At 42.2% G+C, this 7100-nt stretch overlaps 1 long non-coding RNA gene across 1 annotated transcript in view; it reads left to right on the top strand.

Annotated features, from left to right (window-relative positions):
* The window catches only part of LOC143418288 (uncharacterized), a 10396-nt gene extending 9346 nt beyond the window's left edge, over window positions 1–1050 (top strand). Inside the window, exon 3 of the long non-coding RNA XR_013098213.1 lies at window positions 1–1050. This exon is cut by the window's left edge and continues 864 nt beyond it. This is a non-coding gene — a long non-coding RNA (uncharacterized LOC143418288).
* Window positions 1051–7100: the final 6050 nt, after the last annotated feature.

Here is a 7100-nt window from a genome sequence, read left to right as displayed (position 1 = left end):
CATCATTAGTATGGATTATATATGTATATGTATTATATTAGTATCATATATATCAGGTGCTGCTGCTTTCAGTCATTGTGCAAATGTGCTGTTTGTAAGCTTGTAAAGCTGCAGTCAGCTGAGACTGAAGAAGTCACCTGATCAGTGAGCAAACGTTTCTGAAAACGTCCAGATGAACAGAATCAACCTTTTGGGATCAGCCAGCAATGCAGCATCATTGTTGTTCAGCTTCAGAGGTTTGCAGGAATGAACTGATGACCAGAAACAGCTGCAAAGTCCAAGAAAATACCAGCTGGAGTTCAGCTGCATTTGAAGAAGTCAAAGAAAAGTAAGGATGGCAAAGGGCGACGTTTTCTTCCAAAGAGCTGCAAACATGGTCGACGCCTCATTAGAAGAATCATCTGGACATTTGTGAGGAACTCTAACCAAGAAAGCAACGTCACACAGATCCAACAGACAGTTTCCATGACTGCAAGTGTTGAGTGGAAAAATGCTACATTGCATTATTGCATCCTCTCACCACAGGAGGCGCTGTTGGCACCACTGATTGCTGATCAGCTGTTCTCTGATGATCTGATTGATACTGTGAATAACGGGACTCACTGAACTCTGTGACACAGTGAAGATTACAGAGTTTAACTTCAACATCTGACTGACGTCACACAGAAGGATGAACCAGTGAGGCACAGAACACAGTTACTGGAGATACTGGATCAGCTCCATGTGAACCTCTGATGGAGAAGCTGCTGAGCCAGAGAAACATCAGGACATGACAGCAGCTGCACTTATCTAACAACATGTAGCAGAGCTGATCTATGTTAGAGGATCTATCACAGCAGCTGAAGCCAAAGTCCAACACTGGATACCAGCTGAGCCTGTGCTGAGTGTAGTGTTACAGGAAAAGGGCAGAAACACTGGTAGCTCCCAGTGATGCTGACTGGGGCACAGAGCTGAATGATGCAGCATCAGGACACTGTTTCAGTCTGACTGACAGAGAAACCTGTAGCTGTATCTACATGTGAGGCAGAGGCCACACAAGCAGCTTTCTATGTTTCACAGTGACTGAGATCTTCAGTGGGGGTGGACATGCTCCTGTACAGACCTCTGAGGAGAACCAAGGTGCAGTCAAAGAGTCCAGTCTGTCCTCACAGATGTGAACATGTGCTTTCATCAGGTCTGCTGTCAGCTAGCAGGCTCACATCAGAATCACTGTTCCTGAAAAACACAGTCTGTGTGACATCATCAGTCAGCTGATGGTCCCAGATCTGAATGGTTTCTGTCTCTACTGAGGAAGTCAGAGAATATCACTGAGGTGTGGATCAGGTCTGAGTGAGCTGTGGAGGGACAGCTTTAAACAGTCCACAGGTCTCACGTCCTGCTCAGTCTGGTAGCAGATACCTCGTATTGTTCCAGATGTGCTGACATCAGCAGCAGCACAGCTGTGTGATACCATGAATCTCAGTTATTGATCCAACACACAGTAAATACAAAGATCAGGATTTCTGAGAGTAATCATTATGAGTCTGAACACATGATCACTGAATGTTAGTCTCCACAATAATAAGCTAACACAAGCAAACACAGCTTTCAGCTCTTATTTTGAAACTGGCTTATTTAGAGAGCTGTGATGTGAGCGTGCCTGGCTCTGAGGCACTTGGGTCAGCCTCTGTTGTTTAGAAGTGTTACAGACTGTGAATGACACAGACCTGTCAGTTTCCATGTTTGTCTGTAACACAGCTCAGGGCTCCATGCTGAACGCATCCATCCAGTGTTATTGATCCAGGACTGATACCAGCATTGGGATCAATACAACACACAATCACATGTGTCCACGTGATGTGTTTGACCAGCTTTATTCATTAATGATCAATCAGCTTATTTACTGCATCTGAGTCCAGCTTCATTTAAATGATCCAACCATGAAAATGACATCAGTCCTACAGAAGCACTTCATGCTAACAGGAAGTCATTGATTAAGGTGGAATAACACAGAGACACAACCACTCACAGCTAACCTGACCCCACTAACTGCATGTGTTTGGACTGTGGGAGGAAGCCGGAGTACCGGAGAGGACGCACACAAACACGGGAGAACATGAAGCACTGAAACAAAGATGGTGGATTTGACCTCAGGACCAGGCAGGGTTACGGGGGTCATGACCCCCCAATAATAGATCCAGCTACACTGAAACTGTCAATTTCATTTACTTTTCCTGTTTTAAAGCTATCAGGCTGCTTTGTGGCTCACTCAATACTAAACTAAGATACTTTCAGTGTGAATCATTTGCAGGAACACAGGCAGGATTTAAAGTGCAGAACTTTACAGTCTCTGTCTCAAAGTTGGTCTGAACATGCTAACAGCTCTTTGTTTTTTTCAGTTTTCACTGGTTTGATGTAATGAAAGAAATTTTAAAGAAGCAGACGATTGTTGTTATTTTAGTTCTATAGTTTCATAAATCGTGGTGTGGATCTAAGTCAACATTCAGAATAAATAAGATAATACAGCACTTTGATGGTTGCCTTTGTATTTTCCCAGCAGTGCTCAGGTTGGTTCTCGGCTACATTTACATACAGATGTTAATGTGTTCAGCAGCTGGACTCATCTGAGGAAGGAACATTGGAAAGGTGCTCAGTGCACAACTGCATCACTAATTTTATGTAAGACCCTGTGTTTTATTGTATTTATATATTTGTAACATTTGACTCAAACACTTTTGGGAAGGATGAAAATGTTTTCAGGAGGAAGTTTTTCCTTCTGTCCGACTGCAGTACACACAACACTGCGTCTCCCTCCCTTATCACACTTCCTCAGGCTGCTGATGAGCGCCCCCTGGTGTCAGTGTTGATGACGTCATGCACAGTGAAACATAAACAGTGTCTGTTAATAAAAAATCATGTGTCCATTTTCATGTTTGCATCATGTTTCTGTAAAATCATCAGCTGTTTCTGAACCTTCTTCATTGTTTGACTCATTCCAACAGCTGTGAGCTGTGATGGAGTCAGAGCAGCTTCATCACTGATGTTCAGGTGAAGCTGAACTTAATAAACTGTAGAAATGATCAGGATTCAGGCTGGATGTGTAAAACACTTCTGTGTGAGGTCGCAGTGCTTCATATGTGTGTGTGGGCTGAAGCACACACGTGTGAGTCCTCAGAGGTTTCACACACATCACTGCACACACTTATAATCCTAGTTTAAGCTTGTGGATCATATCGGACACATCAGCAGCTCTTTGGAGACAAAGATTTGAGATTTAAGATGAGTCATAGTCTTTCTATCCATGGTAGCTTCCACTGCTGAGGCTCGGGAAACATGAAGAGGATAATTAAGAGCAAGCATCAGCTCTGTCTCATCTAACTACACAGTATTATGATCATGCACTTATGTCTCAAACTAAGACACAATGAGACAAAATGAGTTCTGTGAGTCTTTAGATTATCAGTAATTCTGGTGACAGTTTGACGCTCAGTGGAGCCATTTTTGGTTTGTGATGAGTGTTTTGTGAGCTTCTGTTTTGTGAATCGCTCTTTGTAATTTAGAAGATGGTGCAGAAATGTGCGCGCCCTTATCTGAGAGGACACGGAGAGAGTGTCGCAGACTCGAGGTGAGGAGATAAACCTCGGAGCTGGACGGCCTGCACGTTACCCATGTGCATCTTTTCAGTGACATCAAGTGAACCCATAATAAGCATTTCTATGTCTTAGACATCATGTCCATTTCTAATGAGAGATTATTTTTAAATGAGGGAAACCTGGTCTAACAACACGCTTCCAACAGAGCTAAAGGTTCACCACAGTGAGACGGTGGGACTCTGATAAGAACTGAAACACTGTGTATGAACAGCTGAGACAAAACTATATATAAACACTCATTTATTCCAGTTTAGTTTACAATGATTTCAAAGTAATGTGGAACGATTCATGTTCGTGAGCTGTTACAAACACAACTATTGATTTGTCTATATATGGTCGGACTACAAGGCTCGTGTTGAGGCTCTTGGAATAATGTGTGAATTACAGCAAGAAATGATGGTTTCCCATTTTACCAAAGTGGAATAAAATCACCACAGCAAAGAAATCATGTTATTGTCTGCAGCTAAAATATATGGTGAACATGGTTTTATAATAATGTGCAAACACAACCTCACTCTGCTCTATACGAGGAGCCAACCACAGCTGTCCGGGTCTTCATCCACCACCTCCACCATCTTTGCTCATCATCATTCACTTAATTGCTGATTGGTTTAAATCAAACTCCATTACAGGTTCAACTCCATTATATAACAGCATGTTGACTTTGGATCTGGTGTGCAGTGCCACCTTAAAAGATGAGGAAACTAAGAGATTACAAAAAAAGAAGTGGAGGAGTTAAAGAGCTGCAGCAGATTAACAGTTTCTGACAGTCATGTGTTAGAAATAGGACGATTAGATGAGCTGAGGGATCCATCTACTGCTCAGTGAAGCCTCATCAGAAACAGTCTCAGTGGAAGGATGGCTCTATTGTTAAGGAAGGACACAGGCAGAAAGACTGGCGTCTGTCACACAGGAACTGGACTGAAAATCAGCTGCACATATTCATCAGTACGTGCAAACATATTATAGGTGTGGAATTCAGGACAGTACCATCAGAAGTTGATCCACTGTGCAAATGTCTGATTGGCAGTGGCTTCATTTTTCACTATGAACAAACTGCTAATGCAGCATCACAGGACGTCAGCCATGGATTGGCCTCCCCAGACCTCAACATTACTGAAACATCTTAACAGAGGATGGAAACAAAGGGAACCAACATCCAAGAAAAGACCAAGACTCCAGGCTGTGCTGAATTATAAAGGTGGACTGACCTCCAGGGTCCTTAGTATCATATAAGCTCAGTTTGTGTCTTATATACTTTCCATTTATATAACAAAATATATAGAAAGGAGGGTGGTTTAAGATGTGTGTAGAGTTTTATTCATTATCTTTAGACAAACAAAGAAAGCACCATCTATTCGTCTCCAGTCTGTATGAAAAACAGGGGAAAGGTCAAATTAAAACTTTGAAATTCCTTTCACAATAAATCCATAAATAAACAAAATCAAACATAGAAAAGTGTTTAAACCCACTTTTCCATAAAGCTGTCAATAGGAAATGTTCCAGTAAACATGTCTGTGTTTCTGCTGTTTTCCTTTCATGCGTCCACAGCTGACAGGTAACCCTATTGGAGTCGCCATAGTGACGGGTGGCGTCTCAGCTTCAGCGTGTTGATGGGCACAGCCATGGTTACCACAGCTGGAGTTGGTGTACGGCGAGCTGTGAGAGGACAGAGATGGAGAACGCACATTTAACTCTTTAACAGGAGATACGTTACGACTAACAGACGACTGCTGTCTACATGATGTCTTTGCAGCCCTTATGCTACATGTTACACAACTTTTCTTCATGCCAACAAGACTGAGGTGCCACATAGTCGACACATACAGCTGATTATGATGCATGTTTTACTATTGCTATGTTCACATCATCTGCTTGGCTTTATTACTGAGAGCCTGGAGATCCTCTGACGTGTGCATGGCTGATGTGAAGTATGATTAGTCCTACATGACATCAACAGCAGAGGCAATGAAAGCTTTGTTGTTAACAGGTTGTAGGTAAAGTCAAATGTCTACTTCTACACTTGTGTTGGGTAAAGTTCTTCTCACTGCAGCAGATTTATATCTGTGCTTTCACAGGGCGTGATGTGGAGCTCAGCGCTGAGGTGCAGGTCTCCTTGGAGACGGCATCCTGGCTGAAATATTATCATGCTTCCAAAACATTTCAGCTTTTATTTTGAAAGAAACAAGACTTGAAAACGAATCCCCTTCTTCCTCTTTGTCTTTGTTCTTCAGAGGAGTGTCACCTGGACAAACTCAGGGCTGTTCTAGAGCCTTTCTTATTATTTGACTCCATAGAAATAAAACTGAATGGAATCAAACAAAAACTCCCAAACAGCTAAAACACTTTGCTTTATTCTCTTTTTTAACAAATACGTTGAAGTCCATCCACAACAACACAGCTGAGATCTCCTTTGTAATCAAGTGTTTCCATCCTTTGTACAGATCTGCATACAAAACAATCATTTACGTCCCACAGAAGTCTAGTTACACGTAACTATACAAGAACTGGTGAATGACAGAAACATGAGACACATGATCACAGGTGATAACAAAAAGAGAAAGAATTCATGTGTTAGTGATGTTTTTCAGCCCTGATGGCTCATGTTGGAGAAACAAGCTGAGGTACGTGGAAAGTTCACACACACAAGTGGGCGTGAGCGCACACACAGAGAGAAACACAACTGAAGCATCTGTTTGCTGTTTCTGCTTTCATCATCTCTGCTGCTGTGTCAGGCTGGGGTCTCTCAGTGACGTGGTTGAGGTGAAGTATGACGAGTATCCCTGATTCAGTCCATCGAGACAAAGGGCAAAGAAAGCTGTTGTTAACAAACTCTATGGTGATGTGGCATTTAGCTCTGACTCTACGCTCTGCTGAATCCTTTGAACCTGCTGATCAGTAAAGCTCTACGTGCTGCAGCAGATTGACCTCATCTGTGTTCACAGGTGTGGACCTCAGCGCTGAGGTGCAGGAGACTTTCATTCAGTTCTCCCTGCAAACAGCATCCAGCCTGGAAATACTGTCATCTTTCCCACAAACGGTGCTCTTATCTCAGAGAAGAAGTCTGATGTAAATAACTGCAATCAACAGTGATGTTCTGCACAGATCACTTTTCCATTTTGCTCTCTAGATGAGTCCCAGCTGCCTGACCTTGTGTCCAGGTGATCGTCTCACTGAGGAGCTTTTGTTCTGAAAATCTCACGTCCATCACCTGTTTCCTTTTTACTATCTCTGCTCTTTCTTTATTCACAATGCTCATAATATCACACAATTATATTCATCACCTGCATGTTTTTATCCAGCTGCTGTTAGAACCAAACAAATAAAAAGGATGAAAAGCCTGAAATCCTTTGATTTATTACATTTGAAACAAATATGAGAGCATCCCTAACAGCACAGCTGAGACCTTTGTTTTAATCAAGCCTTTGTATCGACACACTTGTAAAGATACAAAACATAATAGAATAA

The sequence above is a fragment of the Maylandia zebra genome, linkage group LG4, assembly GCF_041146795.1.
Source record: "Maylandia zebra isolate NMK-2024a linkage group LG4, Mzebra_GT3a, whole genome shotgun sequence".
Classification (NCBI taxonomy): domain Eukaryota; kingdom Metazoa; phylum Chordata; class Actinopteri; order Cichliformes; family Cichlidae; genus Maylandia; species Maylandia zebra.
Note: the sequence above shows the minus strand (reverse complement) of the source record. Positions and strands in the feature narration are given on the sequence as shown.